This window comes from Triticum urartu, chromosome 1A, assembly GCF_056163025.1.
Source record: "Triticum urartu cultivar PI428250 chromosome 1A, HENAU_Tu73, whole genome shotgun sequence".
NCBI classification, from domain to species: Eukaryota; Viridiplantae; Streptophyta; class Magnoliopsida; order Poales; family Poaceae; genus Triticum; species Triticum urartu.
In genome coordinates this window covers 8,232,916-8,253,958 of record NC_141873.1, presented here as the reverse complement: position 1 = coordinate 8,253,958, position 21,043 = coordinate 8,232,916, and the positions used below count along the sequence as shown (strand labels likewise).

The window sequence follows — 21,043 nt, the reverse complement described above, 5'->3', positions numbered from 1 at the left end:
ACCGAAAGCCAATCTAGACCCGTTCCGGCACCCTGCCGGAGGGGGCAATTCTTCTTCGGTGGCCATCTTCATCATCCCGGTGCTCTCCATGACGATGGGGGAGTAGTTCTCCCTCGAGGCTGAGGGTATGTACCAGTAGCTATGTGTTTGATCTCTCTCTCTCTCTCTCGTGTTCTTGATTTGGCACGATCTTGATGTATCATGAGCTTTGCTATTATATTTGGATCCTATGATGTTTCTTCCCCCCCTCTACTCTATTGTAATGGATTGAGTTTCCCCTTTGAAGTTATCTTATCGGATTGAGTCTTTAACGATTTGAGAACACTTGATGTATGTCTTGCCGTGGATATCTGTGGTGACAATGGGATATCACGTGATTCACTTGATGTATGTTTTGGTGACCAACTTGCGGGTTCCGCCCATGAACCTATGCATAGGGGTTGGCACACGTTTTTGTCGTGATTCTCCGGTAGGAACTTTGGGGCACTCTTTGAAGTTCTATGTGTTGGTTGAATAGATGAATCTGAGATTGTGTGATGCATATCGTATAATCATACCCACAGATACTTGATGTGACATTGGAGTATCTAGGTGACATTAGGGTTTTGGTTGATTTGTGTCTTAAGGTGTTATTCTAGTAGGAACTCTAGGGCTGTTTGTGACACTTATAGGAATAGCCCAACGGATTGATTGGAAAGAATAACTTTGAGGTGGTTTCGTACCCTACTATAATCTCTTCGTTTGTTCTCCGCTATTAGTGACTTTGGAGTGACTCTTTGTTGCATGTTGAGGGATAGTTATGTGATCCAATTTTGTTAGTATTGTTTAGGGAACTTACACTAGCGAAAGTATGAACCCTAGGCCTTGTTTACTATCATTGCAATACCGTTTACGCTCACTTTTATCACTTGCTACCTTGCTGTTTTTATAATTTCTGATTACAAATACCCATATCTACTATCCATATACCACTTGTATTACCATCTCTTCGCCGAACTAGTGCACCTATACAATTTACCGTTGTATTGGGTGTGTTGGGGACACAAGAGACTCTTTGTTATTTGGTTGCAGGGTTGCTTGAGAGAGACCATCTTCATCCTACGCCTCCTACGGATTGATAAACCTTAGGTCATCCACTTAAGAGAAATTTGCTACTGTTCTACAAACCTCTGCACTTGGAGGCCCAACAACGTCTACAAGAAGAAGGTTATGTAGTAGACATCAAGCTCTTTCTGGCGCCGTTGCCGGGGAGGTGAGTGCTTGAAGGTATATCTTTAGATCTTGCAATCGAGTCTTTTAGTTTCTTGTTTTATCATTAGTTTAGTTTATAAAAGAAAACTATAAAAAAAATGGAATTGAGTTTGTCTCATACGCTTCACCTTTTTAATATCTTTCGTAAGTATGATGGAAAGGATAACTGTGCTCAAGTGCTAGAAGAAGATATCTATAAAATGTTTGGCACTAAATATTTGAATGATGTGCATGATTGCAATGTTGTTAGTATGAATTCCTTGAATATACATAATGCTAATGATATGCAAAGCCACAAGCTTGGGAAAGCTATGTTTGATGAAGATGATATTTTTTGTCCCCCAAGTTTTGATGAGCAAATTAATTATGATGAAAGCATGCCTCCTATCTATGATGATTATTGTGATGACACGTATGCTTTAAAGAATAATGATAACAATGAAACTTGTCATCTTGATCTTAATTTCCAATCACATGATAATTATTTTGTTGAGTTTGCTCCCACTATTATTCATGAGAAGAATTTTTATTATGTGGAGAGTAGTAAAATTTCTATGCTTGTAGATCATGAAGAGAATGCTTTAGGTGCTGGTTATATTGTTGAATTCATTCATGACGCTACTGAAAATTATTATGAGGGAGGAATATATGCTTGTAGGAATTGCAATAATATCAAGTTTCCTCTCTATGTGCTTAAAATTTTGAAGTTCTCCTTGTTTTAACTTCCTATGCAAGTTGATTCTTGTTCCCATAAGTTGTTTGCTCACAAAATCCCTATGCATAGGAAGTGGGTTAGACTTAAATGTGCTAGTCATATTCTTCATGATGGTCTCTTTATGTTACAATTCTTATCCTTCATGTGAGAATCATTGAAATCATCATGCCTACCTAGGGGCATTAAACGATAGCGCTTGTTGGGAGGCAACCCAACTTTATTTTTGTTCCTTGCTTTTTGTTCCTGTTTAATAATAAATAATTCATCTAGCCTCTGTTTAGATGTGGTTTTATGTGTTTAATTAGTGTTTGTGCCAAGTAGAACCTTTGGGAAGACTTGGGGAAAGTCTTGTTGATCATGCTGTCAAAAACAGAAAGTTTAGCGCTCGCGAGAATTTCTGCCATTTTTATTTGGAGAGTGCTATTTAGTTAATTATTTTTGCAGATGATTAATAGATAAATTCCTCAGGTCCAGCAATTTATTTGAGAATTTTATGAGTTCCAGAAGTATACGTTCGATCCAGATTACTACAGACTGTTCTGTTTTTGACAGATTCTGTTTTCGATGTGTTGTTTGCTTATTTTGATGAATCTATGACTAGTAAAATAGTTTATAAACCATAGAGAAGTTGGAATACAGTAGGTTTAACACCAATATAAATAAAGAATGAGTTCATTACAGTACCTTGAAGTGGTCTTTTGTTTTCTTATACTAACGGAGATTACGAGTTTTCTGTTAAGTTTTGTGTTGTGAAGTTTTCAAGTTTTGGGTAAGGATTCGATGGACTATGGAATAAGGAGTGGCAAGAGCCTAAGCTTGGTGATGCCCAAGGCACCCCAAGATAATATTCAAGGACAACCAAGAGCCTAAGCTTGTGGATGCCCTGGAAGGCATCCCCTCTTTCGTCTTCGTTCATCGGTAACTTTACTTGGAGCTATATTTTTATTTACCACATGATATGTGTTTTGCTTGGAGCATCAATTTATTTTGTTAGGATTTGCTTGCTGTTATTTATAACAATGTTTTGCATCTTTTATTTCAATAAAAGTGGCATTGATAGCCTTTACTATGCCTATGTTACAAGTATACATGTTGCTGTTTGAAAGCAGAAAGTTTACCGCTATTGCAATAATTCCCTAAAAAAGTCAAAATGTGATAAAATGTTGAAACCTTTTTAATATTAAGACCTGATAAATTTAATACAGTGGGGATTTTATTTCATAATTTTTGGAGCTAAGGAAGTATGGATGTTGCAGCATTCTTTACAGACTATCCTGTTTAGGCAGATTGCTGTTATGTTTGCATTGTTTGCATATGGTTGCTTTTTTAATGATTCTATTTGAGGATAGGACTATTAAATATGCAGAGGCATTTAGTATGCAATGTTGAATAATGATTTTAGTGATTTGCTACAGTAGAGTATGATAAGGTTTTTGCAATGGTTTATACTAACTTATCTCACGAGTCCTTATTGAGTTTTGTGTGGACGAAGCTTTTGAGATTTAGGGAGACCGTGATATGAGAGGAATTAAGGGGACACAAAAGCTCAAGATTGGGGATGCCCACGGAACCCCAAGATAATATTTCAAGAAGTCTCAAGCGTCTAAGCTTGGGGATGCCCCGGTTGGCATCCCACCTTTCTTCTTCAACAACTATCGGTTAGTTTTGGTTGATCCTAAGTTTTTGCTTCTTCACATGATGTATGCTATTCTTAGATGTCATTTTATTTATTTTTGCTTGCTGTTTGAATAAAGTATCAAGGTCTGAAATTATTGAATGGGAGTCTTCACATAGTTGCACAATTATTCGACTACTCATTGATCTTCACGTATATCTTTCGGAGTAGTTTGTCATTTGCTCTAGTGCTTCACTTATATCTTTTAGAGCATGGTGGTAGTTTTATTTGAAGAAATAGACGAACTCTCATGATTCACTTATATTATTTTGAGAGTCTTAATAGCATGGTAATTTGCTTAAAATCCTAATATGCTAGGTATTCAAGAATAATAAAATTCTCTTATGAGTGTGTTGAATACTATGAGAAGTTTGATACTTGATAATTGTTTTGAGATATGAGGATGGTAATATTAGAGTCATGCTAGTTGAGTAGTTGTGAATTTGAGAAATACTTGTGTTGAAGTTTTTGATTTCCGTAGCATGCACGTATGGTGAACCGTTATGTGAAGAATTTGGAGCACGATTTATTTATTGATTGTCCTCCTTATGAGTGACGGTCAGGGCCGAGCGATGGTTTTTTCCTACCAATCTATCCCCCTAAGAGCATGCGCGTAATACTTTAATTTGATAACTTGTAGATTTTTGCAATAAGTGTATGAGTTCTTTATGACTAATGTTGAGTCCATGGATTATACGCACTCTCACCCTTCCACCCTTGCTAGCCTCTCTAGTACCGCGCACCTTTCGCCGGTACCATAAACCCACCATATACCTTCCTCAAAACAGCCACCATACCTACCTATTATGGCATTTCCATAGCCATTCCGAGATATATTGCCATGCAGCTTTCCACCGTTCCGTTTATTATGACACGCTTCTTCATTGTCATATTGCTTTGCATGATCATGTAGTTGACATCGTATTTGTGGCAAAGCCACCATTCATAATTCTTTCATACATGTCACTCATGAGTCATTGCACATCCCGGTACACCGCTGGAGGCATTCATATAGAGTCATATCTTGTTCTAAGTATCGAGTTGTAATTCTTGAGTTGTAAGTAAATAAAAGTGTGATGATCATCATTATTAGAGCATTGTCCCAGTGAGGAAAGGATGATGGAGACTATGATTCCCCCACAAGTCGAGATGAGACTCTGGATGAAAAAATATAAATAAATAAAAGAGGCCAAAGAAGCCAAAATAAAAAAAGAGAAAAGAGGCCATAAAAAAAGAAGGCCCAAATAAAAAAAATGAGAGAAAAAGAGAGAAGGGGCAATGCTACTATCCTTTTACCACACTTGTGCTTCAAAGTAGCACCATGATCTTCATGATAGAGAGTCTCCTATGTTGTCACTTTCATATACTAGTGGGAATCTTTCATTATAGAACTTGGCTTGTATATTCCAATGATGGGCTTCCCCAAAATGCCCTAGGTCTTCTTGAGCAAGCGAGTTGGATGCACACCCACTAGTTTCTTTTGTTGAGCTTTCATACATTTATAGCTCTAGTGCATCCGTTGCATGGCAATCCCTACTCACTCACATTGATATCTATTGATGGGCGTCTCCATAGCCTGTTGATACGCCTAGTCGATGTGAGACTATCTTCTCCCTTTTTGTCTTCTCCACAACCACCATTCTATTCCACCTATAGTGCTATGTCCATGGCTCACGCTCATGTATTGCGTGAAGATTGAAAAAGTTTGAGGACATCAAAAGTATGAAACAATTTCTTGGCTTGTCATCGAGGTTGTGCATGATTTAAATATTTTGTGTGGTGAAGATAGAGCATAACCAGAATATAGGATTTTGTAGGGATAGCTTTCTTTGGCCATGTTATTTTGAGAAGACATAATTGCTTAGTTGGTATGCTTGAAGTATTATTATTTTTATGTCAATATGAACTTTTGTCTTGAATCTTATGGATCTGAATATTCATACCACAATTAAGAAGAATCACAATGAAATTATGCCAACTAGCATTCCACATCAAAAATTATCTTTTTTATCATTTACCTACTCGAGGACGAGCATGAATTAAGCATGGGGATGCTTGATATGTCTCCAACGTATCTATAATTTTTGATTGCTCCATGCTATATTATCTACTGTTTTGGGCAATATTGGGCTTTATTATCCATTTTTATATTATTTTTGGGACCAACCTATTAACCGGAGGCCCAGCCCAGATTTGCTGTTTTATGCCTATTTCAGTTTTTCGAAGAAAAGGAATATCGAACGGAGTCGAAATGGAACGAAATCAATTGGAGAAATTATTTTTGGAAGGAAACCTACCAGATAGACTTCGACCCTACGGCAGAAGATGAAGGAGATGCTCACGAGGGTAGGGGGCGCGCCCACCCCCCTGGGGCACGCCCCCCTACCTCGTGGCCCCCCCTTCGGTCCACCGGCGTACCCATTGTACCCATATATACCTACGTATCATAAAACTTCCAGAACAGAGATTAGATCGGGAGTTCCGCCGCCAGAAGCCTCCGTCGCCACCGAAATCCAATCTAGACCCGTTCCGGCACCCTGCCGGAGGGGGCAATCCTTCTCCGGTGGCCATCTTCATCATCTCGGTGCTCTCCATGACGAGGAGGGAGTAGTTCTCCCTCAGGGCTAAGGGTATGTACCACTAGCTATGTGTTTGATCTCTCTCTCTCTCTCTCTCTCTCTCTCTCGTGTTCTTGATTTGGCACGATCTTGATGTATCGCGAGCTTTGCTATTATATTTGGATCCTATGATGTTTCTTCCCCCCTCTACTCTCTTGTAATGGATTGAGTTTCCCCTTTGAAGTTATCTTATTAGATTGAGTCTTTAACGATTTGAGAACACTTGATGTATGTCTTGCCGTGGATATCTGTGGTGACAATGGGATATCACGTGATTCACTTGATGTATGTTTTGGTGACCAACTTGCGGGTTCCGCCCATGAACCTATGCATAGGGGTTGGCACACGTTCTCGTCATGATTCTCCGGTAGGAACTTTGGGGCACTCTTTGAAGTTCTATGTGTTGGTTGAATAGATGAATCTGAGATTGTGTGATGCATATCGTATAATCATACACACGGATACTTGAGGTGACATTGGAGTATCTAGGTGACATTAGGGTTTTGGTTGATTTGTGTCTTAAGGTGTTATTCTAGTACGAACTCTAGGGCTGTTTGTGACGCTTATAGGAATAGCCCAACGAATTGATTGGAAAGAATAACTTTGAGGTGGTTTCGTACCCTACCACAATCTCTTCGTTTGTTCTCCGCTATTAGTGACTTTGGAGTGACTCTTTGTTGCATGTTGAGGGATAGTTATGTGATCCAATTATGTTAGTATTGTTGAGGGAACTTACACTAGCGAAAGTATGAACCCTAGGCCTTGTTTACTATCATTGCAGTACCGTTTACGCTCACTTTTATCACTCGCTACCTTGCTGTTTTTATAATTTCAGATTACAAATACCCATATCTACTATCCATATACCACTTGTATTACCATCTCTTCGCCGAACTAGTGCACCTATACAATTTACCATTGTATTGGTTGTGTTGGGACACAAGAGACTCTTTGTTATTTGGTTGCAGGGTTGCTTGAGAGAGACCATCTTCATCCTACGCCTCCCACGGATTGATAAACCTTAGGTCATCCACTTGAGGAAAATTTGCTACTGTCCCACAAACCTCTTTACTTGGAGGCCCAACAATGTCTACAAGAAGAAGGTTGTGTAGTAGACATCAATGTCCCAGGTACACATTCTTCTTACAATTAGCCAAATATATATTGTCGGTATCTTCCAAACAGTGCGTGCATGCGCGGTATCCCTTGTTTGTCTGTCCTGAAAGGTTACTGAGAGCAGGCCAATCATTGATGGTCACGAACAGCAACGCCTTTAGGTCAAATTCTTCCCCATGTGCTCATCCCACGCACGTACACATGCTTCATTCCACAGTTGTAAGAGTTCTTCAACTAATGGCCTTAGGTACACATCAATGTCGTTGCCGGGTTGTTTAGGGCCTTGGATGAGCACTGGCATCATAATGAACTTCTGCTTCATGCACAACCAAGGAGGAAGGTTATACAAACATAGAGTCACAGGCCAGGTGCTATGGTTGCTGCTCTGCCTCCCAAAAGGATTAATGCCATCTGCGCTTTGACCAAACCATACATTCCTTGCGTCATCTGCAAACTCCTTCCCGTACTTTCTTTCGATTTCTCTCCACTGCGACCCGTCAGCGGGTACTCTCAATTTTCCGTCTTTCTTACGGTCTTCTCTGTGCCATCGCATCGCCTTGGCATGCTCTTTGTTTTGGAACAAACGTTTCAACCGTGGTATTATAGGAGCATACCACATCACCTTGGCAGGAATCTTCTTCCTGGGGGGCTCGCCCTCGACATCACCAGGGTCATCGCGGCTGATCTTATAGCACAATGCACCGCATAGCGGGCAAGCGTTCAAATCCTCGTACTCACCGCGGTAGAGAATGCAATTATTAGGGCATGCATGTATCTTCTGCACCTCTAACCCTAGAGGGAAGACAGCCTTCTTTGCTTCGTACGTACTCTCGGGCAATTTGTTGTCCTTTGGAAGCATATTCTTTATCATTACCAGCAACTTTCCAAATCCCTTATCAGATACACCATTCTCTGCCTTCCATTGTAGCAATTCCATTGTGGTGCCCAACTTTTTCTTGTCACCTACGCAAGTCGGGTACAACAATTTTTTGTGATCCTCTAACATGCGCTGCAACTTCTTCTTCTCCAAATCACTTGCGCAGTTTCTCTTTGCATCGGCAATGGCCTGACCTAGATCATCAACGGGCTCATCTGATGCCTCTTCTTCAGCTTCTTCCCGCATTGCCGCCTCAGCTTCTTCCCGCATTACCGGCTCAGCTTCTTCCCTCATTGTTGTATCATCGTATTCAAGGAACCCATGGCCAGGATAGCTGTCGTCGTCCTCTTCTTTTTCATTGTCTTCCATCATAACCCCTCTTTCTCCATGCTTGGTCCAAACATTATAGTGGGGCATGAAACCAGACTCAAACAGGTGAATGGTTCTTGACGTAGAGTAATTATGACCATTCTTACAGCCATCACATGGACAAGGCATAAAACCATCCGCCCGCTTGTTTGCCTCACCCACAAGCAGAAAAGTACGCACGCCGTTAATGAACTCGAGAGAGCATCGGTCATCGTACATCCATTGTCGGCTCATCTTCAATACACAGCACCGAAAACACCAAATTAATACAATACATAAAGTTCATACATAAAGATCATACAACACTTAAATGCAACAAACAAATAACTCTATAGCTAAAGAATTTAAATGCAACAACAAATGCGATCAAGATCGCAACTAAGGTAGCAATTGATCCAACAACATAATGATACCAAGCCTCACCATGAATGGCATATTTTCTAATCTTTCTAATCTTCAAGCGCATTTTCTCCATCTTAATCTTGTGATCATAGAAGACATCGGCAACATGCAACTTCAATTCCATCTTCTCCCCCTCAATTCTTTTCAATTTTTCCTTCAAATCCTCGTTTTCTCTTTCAACTAAATTTAACCTCTCGACAATAGGGTCGGTTGGAATTTCCGGTTCAACTACCTCCTACATACAAATACCTATGTCAACTTGATGAGCATAATTTGTCATAAACACGAAATGCAATGAATAGTTTTAAAAGAGAATATACCACATCTGAATCATAACCCGGACGAGGGCCGACGGGGACAGATATCAAAACCATGGCACTATGTATAAAAAACAACGTATGGGTAAGATAATTATACGAGTAACTATATATCCAAATCACACAGACATCAATTTTTTATATAAAACTTCATGAACAAGAGGCTTACCACAAGGTGGTGCCGGCGACGGGACATTGTGGGCGATCGACGGTGGTTACGACGGAGATTTAGAAGGCACTAAGTAAACCACACCTACATATGCAAACTAAGTGTTATTTTTGACCTCAAATTGCATATAAATCAAATACTAGCACATATATAGACTTCCTCCCAAATTACTAAACTCAAAAATCAATCACTATATAAAGCATTGCACGAGCTAATCTAGCAATGAGAGATGAAAGGACAAAGTTGCTAACCTTTGTGATCATTTGAATGGATGGGGGCCTTCAAATCTTGACAAATTTTGGGCAAAATGTGTGATGAGCTTGAGAGGAAGAGGAAAAAGCATAGAGAGGAGAGGGGAAAGGGGAAGAACAGAGCGAGCTCGGGTGGACAAAGGGTCTATGTAGGACGACCTTTAGTACCGGTTCATGATACGATCGGTACTAAAGGTGCTGGAGGGGCCCCGGACTGACAACATCCTGTCACCACTCACTTTAGTACCGGTTCGTGGCACGAATCGGTGCTAAAGGTTCACCACGAACCGGTACTAATGATGTCTGTCCGCCTAGCCGTTGGAACCGGCACTAATGGACACATTAGTGCCGGCTCAAATTCAAACCGGCACTAATGTGCTACACATTTGACCCTTTTTCTACTACTGATGGTTCAATTACCAAGCGTCCACTTGTTGAACACATCGCGTGTATAGTCACACAGGAGTACAGGACAATGAACAAAGTGATTCATTTTACCCAGGTGAACCAAATACACACTTTTTCATGACAACAAATTGTACTTACTAGAGAAGTGCTACGTTCCAGCATAGTAAAAAGAGGGTCATAAATGTCAGTATACAGATTAGCTAGAACGAAAGCTAAAATGAATCAATTCTCTTCTAACAAAATGCAAAAACAGATTTGATGAGGGTGTGGATTTGGGGGCAGAAAGGGGACGAGTGAGTACCTTGAGCGGCGGCGGTGACGGTGGGAGGCTTGGAGGAACATGGAACTTAGGAGGAGACCCATGTCGCACGAATGGTGACCGGATGGTGACCGCGTCCTGCAGCCGCGTCCGGATGGTGACCGCGATGGCGATGGAGGTAGTTCCCTCCCGCATGGCTCCTGTTTTGCTACTCTCGCCGCCTGGTGCATCTCTCTCCGGCCTCTTGGCCTCGTGGTGGCGATCTTATTAAGGCGGCGTGGGTGGCGTTAAGACCGTGGTGGCGCATGCTGGTGGGCGGCGATGTGGCTGGTTGACCCCAGCCCGGTTGGGCAGTGGGGTTTGGGGTGCGGGAGAAATATTTGCCAGTTCTGCCGGCTCCGATGCGGTGACACCTGAGGGTGACGCTATTCCTTCTTGGAGGGTGTCGGAGGTATTCAGCCCCCACTCCCTTCCGCATGCTGGGGGAAACCCTATGACACGTCCGGGCAGCAGCGTCGTCGGCATCACATTCCTTCTTGAAGGTGCTGCTTGGTACGCGGCAGATCGGAGCCTTGGTCTATGATGGGTCGATTCCGGAAGGCGTAGTGGTGGCGGGTCATCTGTTCTTTGTCGAGCTGCCGTTGTTGGCATTTGTTTCTTTGTTCTTTGTTCTTTGTTCTTTCTCTTTTGTTTTGGGCTCTTTGTGCTACTCGCCCCAACAATTGCTATATGATCCGTGTTGGTTGCTTTGTAATACAAACAAGGTGGAAATTCTTTTTCGATAATGAAATCGGTAGAGCTCCTGCCTTGCAGGTTGAAAAAAGTAAGATCGGAGATAGTGGTCCAAGTGCATGGCATCAAGACTAATGCGTGAAACCGGAATCGACTAAGCTGAGTTTAGTCTCAACTCCATTTTCTAGATCAGCTTGTCATAGCAAAGATACCCAGACAAGAACAATTGATAAATGGAGACATGTACAGGAAAACTAGTAATAGTGGATGACTTTTTCTGTAGAAAATCGAACCACTAGTGAAGCAGAAGAAAATTTCCTAGAAGGATATGAAGCAAGTCGCTGGAGTGAGCAAGTTAATGGAATATGATGTGTTGCGTGAGCATGACTGTTTTGAAACGGACCAACAGTAAACGGGGTGTGATGACATCTTATGAAGAACTTTGATTTGCTTTGATGCTTTTCCTTATCAATGATTTCCGTTATACCTAACCCAGCTAATTCCTTGTCAATGAAAGACTATTCACACTTGATTTAGTTGCAGTACAGTGGGAGCATCATATCCCATGCTTTGCCACCCAACTAATGCTGTCGAGTTGAGAGTCCTGCAATATATTGTGCAAGCTTTAGATATGATGGCAAAACACAAAACTGTAAGTAGCCAGTGGGAAAGGACAATTGTCAACCTCTTGAACAATCCTCTATGGAGATCAAACGATCACGAGGATGTCCGGCCGGGTCTGAAATCCAGAGAAGCTTTTCAAAGTGAGTATCTAAGAGGACAGTAGTTGGAACCATCCACAACACTATTTTCTAGCGCAATTCAATACAGATTTACAGTAAGTAAATGTTACCATGATATTTTTGTTTTCCTCCAATATTTCAGACAATTTGAAGGTGGATAGAGAGATAGATAAATTAGTATGCATATCACACTCACTTAATTCGACGTACTAGGGCAGAGGGTATATATAGGACCCCCATAGAGAATCATGGGACAGGTGTGAGCAAGCCATCCAGGAAACAGTTATCACATCATTTGTATTGTATTGTACCACGTGAGTACACTAGAGAATCATGTGACCATTTGATTTGCATGTTTAGTTATCAAACTCTTTCCTGGGAAGTAGTAGCTATGAACAGAGCGAATAGAAATATTGTGTTTGGTTGAAGCAGAACACGACAAATGTTCATGAGATATATACCTGTTGCATAATATCGAGAGTACTCTCTACAACGGCGATCACGGTACAGTAGTAACTCAGAATAGCTCGAAATGCATTGGAATATAACAATCTGCGGTAAAACTGGCCTGAATGAAGAATGACACTAAGGAAAAATTCAGCCAAAGTATGAGAGACGGAATAAGTTTTACGGAACACAAATGCAGAAGCTTCAATGCAGAATACCATGTGCTAAGCTAAGCCAATGCACAATCAAGAGCATGCTGAAATAGCACTATATGCATACACGGCACAAAAGGTAACATCAGTTGACAGATGCTCTAATCTGTGTACTTCGTTTCCTTATACTTTCCCTTCACGATGCAGCTATAAAGTAGATTATTTGCTCCTGTACTAGTTGTCATTAGTTCACACGACCTTATAAAACAAAGGTGGGTGCATATAGTATCGTTAGTTCATGATTAGATCGAAACGTACGACCAGAATAAAATATCCATCACTGATCTCCACAACTAGTCTTACCAAAACATGCCCTGGTTAATGTTAGTTGGGGTAGCCTGGAAGCAACATTTTGGTCAACTGCTTAATTTCTTCAGTTACTTAACCTGGTAGCAACGACAAACTAGCTTTGTATGAGAGCCGGCATGCCATCTTGTATTGTGTATGTCATCGTTGGAGTATGAAAGGAGGGAGCTGGGGGTCTGGCTGACTTGCAGGTCCCGTGCTCCGAGTAGATGTTGTCCTGGACAGCTTCTGTTTCGTCAGGATTCCACTTCCACAGAACCATCTAGAACACTACGATTGGGTACAGTGAAAAGGAAGACTAAACTGCTGACTCCTGCCTGTTGTACACGCCTAAAGGACCAGAAGCAAACCAAGTCCACAGCAGATCGTCTCAACAGGCCTGGGATGTGATTCATCGTTGCTCGACTCGACGCTGAGCAGTCACCCTACCCTGCAGGCCCCAACAATTCTTGATCGAGAGCGACTACAGTTCAGTTCAGTTGTATAAGCAAGCGCAAGACAGTATCCCGCTAGCCACCAGAGTGAAGTTCTTCAGCAGGCTCCAAACTATAGAATGCAGACAGTTTCTTCCCCTATCTTAGGGGAAACCATCTTCATAGGAAATGTGGTGCATGTTATTCAGATAACTATGTAAAGTGAAGGCTAAACTGCTGACCCGGACGATTATCTCTCGGTAGCAAAAAAATTCCACATTAGATAGTCTCAGCCTGGGATGTAATTCAACGATGCAGCTCAACTCAACGACAGGTAGTACATCGCCGTACCAACTGTACTGAAGCCCCCCGACAGTTCTCAACCGAGAGCGACTGCACTACACTTCAATTCAGTTGTATGAGCAATCGCAAGAAATCCCGCTAGCACTCTAGCAGAGCAGAGGAGCCATCAGGAAGGCATATTTATCATCAGGAAGGCATATTCTTCAGTTTCTCAACAAGTTAAAGCTTTAATTCATCTTGTGAAAATATGAACAAATTGGAGGTGTTGAAAAATATAAAATCACAGTTTCAATAGTTCCTCAACAAGTTGGAAAGCCAATGCCCTGTCAACAAGGTTTTTTTTTTTGAAATGGAGGTATTCCCCTGGCCTCTGCATCATGATGATGCATGCGGCCCTTTTATTAAAAATGCAGGAAGTATCGTCATAAAGGTCTTACAGCTCGCAAACGGAGCAAAGTCATAGCACAAAGATTTGAAAAAAAAGAAAGGGCCTAAAAACAACCGATACGGTGATAATAAGGACAAGTTCTCTAGCCCTCTATCCTGTTATGTGAACACCATCCGAACCAGTTGAATATAGCCCAAGCCACCATCTCCCATTGGTTGCACCCAGTAATCAAAGGCTCCCTGGAGTCCATAGGAGTGAGTAAGGGCCACGTTCGGATCCAAGCTGTAGCTCTGAAGATAACCTGCAAAAAGGTTAAGTTGTGTTGTCTGTTAAAAATCATATCATTTCTGCAGTTCCATATAGCCCATAGTAACGCACATATTCCAATCCGAATACGAGCTGCCGTGATTTGTTCAACCCCAGCCAACCACGTCCCAAACAAAGACGCAATATCTACTGGGGGATTAATATTGAAAGCTATATAAATCGTTCTCCAAAGTAATTTGGCAAGTGGGCATTCAATGAATAAATGTTGTATTGTCTCATCTTAGCACAAAAACAACACCGCGAGTTGCCTACCCATCGCCTCTTAAGTAAGTTGTCCTTTGTGAGTATAACTTGCTTGTGGACAAACCACATGAAAATTTTAATCCGCAAAGGAACCTTAACCTTCCATGTATGAAGTGACCTTGAGAGGGGGCAGAATTAATCAAATCCGTATAAAAGGATTTCACCGTAAATATCCCATTTTTAGTTAACTTCCATTGTGTAGAATCCGGCACGTCGGAGAGTCGAACTTCAATCAATCTCCGGACCAAGTGCATCCAGGTTGTCCATCTCGCATCTACTAACGTACGTCTGAACTGGATATTCAAGAGAATAGTTTGAAGGACGATACCTACGTAATCTTCCTTACGTTGCACAATATTGTAAAGGGTAGGATATTGTAAGGCCAAAGGTGTCTCTCCTAACCATGTATCCTCCCAAAATCTTGTTGACATCCCGTTGCCAACCAAGAATTTGACCCTACGAAAGAACAGATCCTTCGTTCGCATAAGTCCCTTCCAGAACGGTGAATCAGTTGGTCTGATGGTAGTCCGGGCTAGCGTTTTCGAGTGCAAATACTTATTGCGCAGGATTTGAGACCACATGCCCTCCGGTTCTGTCCCTAACTTGTACAACCATTTGCTCATAAGACATTTATTCTTAATTTCCAAGTTCTCAATACCGAGACCCCCTTGGTCTTTAGGTCGACAAAGGATATCCCAACGCGCGAGACGATATTTCCTCTTGGCCTCATCAGACTGCCAAAAGAATCGAGATCTAAAAAAATCAAGTCGCTTTCGGACCCCTTTCAGAATTTCGAAGAACGAAAGTAAAAACATTGGCATGCTAGTTAGTACTGTGTTGATCAGAACTAATCGGCCCCCATATGACATCAACTTGCCCTTCCAGCAACTGAGTTTTTTTCAATTCGTTCTTCAATAACTTTCCATTCTTTATTAGATAATTTACGGTGATGAATCGGAATACCCAAGTAACTGAATGGTAAGGCACCTAATTCGCATCCAAACAATTGTCTGTAAGTATGTTCCTTGTCTTTGGCCTTCCCAAAACAGAACACCTCGCTCTTATGGAAATTGATCTTTAAGCCAGAAAATTGTTCGAATAGACATAAGATAAGTTTCATATTACGTGCCTTAGCCATGTCATGTTCCATGAAAATGATAGTGTCATCACCATATTGTAGAATGGACACCCCTCCATCAACCAAATGAGGAACTAGACCCTCTACATGACCATGTTGCTTGGCCCTGCCAATAATTACGGCCAACATATCTGCCACAATATTGAACAGAAGAGGTGACATGGAATCCCCTTGTCTCAGCCCCTTATGCATCTGGAAATAGTGACCAATGTCATCATTCACCTTAATTCTGACACTACCCTTCTGGACTTGAGTATCCACCTGGTGCCTCCAGGTTTCACTAAAACCCTTCATGCGCATTGCCTGCTGAAGAAAAGGCCATTTTACTTTATCATAAGCCTTTTCGAAATCCACTTTTAAGATAACCCCATCTAGTTTCTTCGAGTGAATCTCATGAAGAGTTCATGTAAGACAACTACTCCTTCGAGTATGTGTCGTCCCAGCATGAAAGCTGTCTGACTAGGTTGAACCACTGAGTGAGCAATTTGTGTCAATCTATTGGTTCCAACCTTTGTGAAGATTTTGAAACTCACATTCAGCAGGCAAATGGGTCGAAATTGTTCTACCCGGACCGCCTCCTTCTTCTTTGGTAATAACGTTATCGTACCAAAATTTAGATGAAACAACTCCAAATGGCCTTCGAAAAAATCATGAAACATAGGCATAAGATCATCTTTAATGATGTGCCAACATTTCTTATAGAATTCAGCTGGAAACCCATCTGGTCCCGATGCTTTATTCGGCTTCATTTGAGTTATGGCCAAATAAACTTGTTTTTCAGTAAACGGTGCAGAGAGAACATCATTCTCCGCTGCCTCTAATTGAGGTATATCATCAATCACAGACTCATCAAGAGACACCGTGGAAGTATTGGGAGGTCCGAACAGACTTTTATAATAGTTGGAGATATACGATTTTAAATTCTCATGCCCCACTATTGTTCCCTCATCCTGTTCCAGCTGTATGATTTTCTTCTTCCTATGTTTACCATTTGCAACCATATGGAAGAACTGTGTGTTGTCGTCCCCTTGGACAACCTTAAGCGTTTTCGCACGCAAAGCCCACTTGAGTTCCTCCTCTCTCAGGAGAGCACGTAGGCCTTGCTCAGCCTCGGACTTGGTTCGATGTTCATGGACTGAAAGAAGAGTGGTTTCAGCCTTTACATCGAGTGCCTCAATGAGTTGCGTTAGACGTTCTTTTTTCTGCTTATAAATCCCGCTCTCATTCCTGGCCCATCCTCTCAGAAATTGTCGGAGGTGTCTAATCTTATTTTGCCATCTCTCAACATGTGTCCTTCCCATAACCGGCTTAGCCCATTCGCGTGCAATCATGTCCATAAATCCTTCTCGCTCAAACCAGCTTTGCTCGAAGGAGAAGGTATTTTTGTTTGCAACATGGGTAGCCTCTCCCAGATCTAAAAAGAGTGGTGTATGATCCGAGATTGCTCTTTGCGTCGGATGAACCGACACCAATGGATATTTTTGTTCCCACTCCACACTAGCAAGTACCCTATCCAGCTTTTCATAAGTCGGAACAGGTAGCGAGTTGGCCCATGTGAACTGTCTACCGGTGAGCTCAATTTCTCTCAGATTGAGGCTCTCGATAATCATGTTAAACATCATAGACCACCGTCCATCGAAATTGTCATTATTCTTTTCTTCTCTTCTCCGGATTATGTTAAAATCCCCCCCCCCCCCCGACTAATACTGGCAGATTTTCATCTCCACAAATCCGCACTAAATCGGCAAGAAAATCAGGTTTAAATTCAGCTTGCGCTGCCACATAAACCGCAACTAGCGACCATCGGAACCCATCCAATTTCGATCTCACCCTGAATTTAACTGAAAAGTCTCCCTGCACCACATTAAGCACCTCGAGCGTCTCACACCGTACTCCTAGTAAAATCCCGCCGGATCTCCCTCTAGGTGGTAAAATGTGCCAATCAAAATCGATACCACTGGAGAGAGTTTGAAGGAATTGGGATGTGAAATTATCTCGTCTAGTTTCCAAAAGTGCAACGAAATCTAAATGATGCTCTAATGTTGTCTCTGCTAAGAATCTTTGTTTAGCCAAGTCTGCTAGACCTCTGCTATTTCAAAAGAGTCCTTTCATAAGTCATCATGGAATTTTTTCTTAAGCTTAACTCTAGCACTTCTGCGTACCACCGAAGTAGGATAGATTTTCCGCTTCCAGGGTCGTTTGGGCTTCTCCCCAACACCCTGTGGAATGATATTATTATCAATAACAGACATTGCCTCCTCCGTCAAGAGAGGCGCTACTGTATCTGTGTTCTCAACTTCCTCCTCATCTGCAGTCTCGACACTAGGCAAAAGATTATTGCAGATATTTGCAAGATCATTAATTCCTAAACTATTCATGTCATTGTCATTCATAGGTTGGATAGAGGCAAGATTACGAATGATCTCAGAAGCCCTCTCCGCTTCCATGTCTAAAAGATCATTGACGGATCTGACGACCTCAGTATCATTTGATCCCAAAGAAATGCCTAAGTCGTTTGCCTTATCAACTAACTCATTCTCAGAGAAGTGTAAAATTGAACAACTTATATCAAATGACGTACCTGCAGTAGTCTCGGCATGATGAAGCATGGCAGCCCTCTTGGCCCGCGCTAGCTGAAAGTCATCCGCATCCGGCTGTCCCTGGATCCGGTTGCTGAGACGCCTGCCAGCCGACACCGGATCCGTAATCCCACCAAAAGCGATGAGCTCCTCCGTGGTCCTTTCGCGCGGGGTGCGGTCAGGACTCCCACGCCCTTCCCATATTGTCGGTGAAGGAGGAAGAGGCGTGGTGGAGTGAACTGCCGGTGTGGGTGACAAGGGGACAAAGGACCTTGGAGCCGCCTGCTCACAGATCTCGTCCCCCTTATCAGCCATGGAAGTCGTCGTACCTCGGCCGCCCTGCTCGGTGCCAACCTGCAGAGGGGTTACAACACGGGACTTCTGCCCGCATCTCACCCCCAACTCGACCGGAGACGTGGAATTGGGAAACGCGCCGTGGATCTCCTTTCCAGGCGCCCCTCCCGCTGGCGAAAGGTCAGGCAGTGGTATCTGGGTGTGGTGGACCTCCTGCCCATGAGGTCTCCCAAAACCGCAGCCATCCCAACAGAACCCACCATCACACCGGAAGTAGGCTCCGTGGTCGACACATTGCCGACTAGACTCGGCACTGGTGGAAGCTCAAGCTCTATCGGGTCATCTGTCTCGACCCTGCTGCTCCATAACTGGCTAGGAGCGGACCTCGATACAAAAGAACCAAAGCAAAGCGTGTTCATCGGAGTGGTGGACGGGGGCGCCTCTTTGGTAGAACTGTCTACCTTATCAGACTGTGTAGTAGGCCCCTTGTACGACTCCGGCATAGTGTCATCGGGCCCCTTCTCCTGGCCCCCGGGTGCGCCGCCCCCCTCAGTAGTATCCATGTCTTGTGTCCCATCTCCAGCCTCGGAAACTGCGGTATCCTCAATCTCGAGCTCTAAGAGATAAGTAACTCCAGCATGTGTCCATCTGACTACATCTGGTATGTGCTCAATGCTCACAACACTGACCAAAAGCCTCGCCGTGTTTTGTGCACGAGTGAAAGGCATATCCACCTTTTCTATCTTACCAATCAAACCACACAAACTCCAAGCAATCAGAAAATGTTTTACATATTTAGGTGGCACACCATAAAAACGAACCCACACCTTCTCCAAAGGTGTACCCTCAGGATCCTCCTGCTTCCACTCGTCGAAAGCGATAACAATGTTTGTGCTCGTAACTCTGCATAAACCCCACTTAAGAACATGCATCTGATCCTCTTTAGTGGGAAAGTCAACCTTATAAGACTGACCTTCTAACTGCTCTAGGTGCCACTGATAATTACCCGGCACAAGCTCACGTAGCTGTCTGACGATCTGCGCCTCAGTCAACTGTCCATTAGTAACTCTGATGGCTGCCGGGAAGGAACTCTCAATCATCTGTGGTAGAGGATCCACCTCCGGGGTCTCAAAGAACATCAACTCCTTACAGCAGACCCCAAATATATTAATGCCAGGCTTAGGACCGGAAAGGAGAGGGCATTCCCTGGTCACATGCTGGGAATGGAGGTAGTAATCACAAAGCTCATTCGTACACTCTGCTACAAAATGACCTGGTTCACCACATCTATAACAGGGCAACTTTTTCTTTTTAATTGCCCATTTAGATAGCTTTTCGCCCTCCGCTTTGTCCGGCCCTTTATCAGACGTACCATCCTTAGACTTAACACCTCCTGTAGTCACCGGAACATTCACTGCTGCGAGAGCCCGAACCGTGTCTAGTGCCACCGCGGGTAACGTGGGTGTGTCTCCCACCCCCTCAGCTGCATGCTCAAGCTCCTCCTCTGAAGGCATCTCCGCAGCCGGCGGTGGTGGCGGTGGGTATTGACGAGGTGGTGGAGGTCGTCTCCCTCTCCCACCGCGACGATAGCCACCTCGGAATCGATCCTTGGGTCCGGCGACACCTTCCACAAAATTACAAGGTGGACCTTGAAAATGTCCAGTGTTATCAGGATTGTACCGGTTGTAACCACGGCCGCCACCGGAGGAAGATCCACGGTGCAGCCCCTCACCATAAGCATCATAGACGTCATCTCCCCACTGACCGTATCGGTTGTAGTTCTGAGAATCTCTGCTCTAACCAGTGTATCCGTCACGCCCTTGCCCGCCACGACCCCTTCCTAGGGCCAGCACCTTGGCTGCCGGTGGCTGCGCCATGTCATCCGGCTGGTGCATGTTAGTCTTGGAAGCAACGGCCCCCTGTCGCTCGGACGGCTGGGTACCTCGAGCAGTCCCGGCGCGAGGCTGTACCCTAGATGCCACCGGTCCCGTTGCCGTCGGCCTGGGAGGGAGTGCAACACCCCGTCCACCACCACCGCCCTGGGCTGGACGTCCGACCGCGCCCGCCGCAGAAGTCGTGTTGGCCTGGCCAGAAGCTGAGGCGCCGCGGCCCACGCCACCAGCGGCGGCGCAGACGGTGCTGCACGGGCGGCCGCGCCTGCCGCGTTGGTCGGCAGAGCGCCCCGACCAACTCCGCCAGTAACCGGGGCGACAGCGGCAGGTGGCCCTCGCTTGGGTGGCGGCTGACCGCGACCAGCCATGCCGGCGGCAGGTGAGATCCTCCTCGCTCGTCCCGTGCCCAACGAAGGAAATCCTGGACTCGAAGCCCTAGATACAATCGTGGGATAGACTGTCGGCGGTGATTCATGCACGCACATCTGCACTGGGCTGCGCGAGGCTTGGGCCTCTGGTTGGGCCTCGCCCGCACCATGAGAATCCACGACCGTCGCCACACCCAAAACCATATCCAGTTCAGGCCCACAGCCCAATAC

General features: G+C 43.8%; 1 pseudogene; it reads right to left on the bottom strand.

Annotated features, from left to right (window-relative positions):
• Positions 1-18,650: 18,650 nt before the first annotated feature.
• Positions 18,651-20,447, bottom strand: LOC147988249 (uncharacterized; annotated as a pseudogene).
• Between the last annotated feature and the right edge of the window lie 596 nt (positions 20,448-21,043).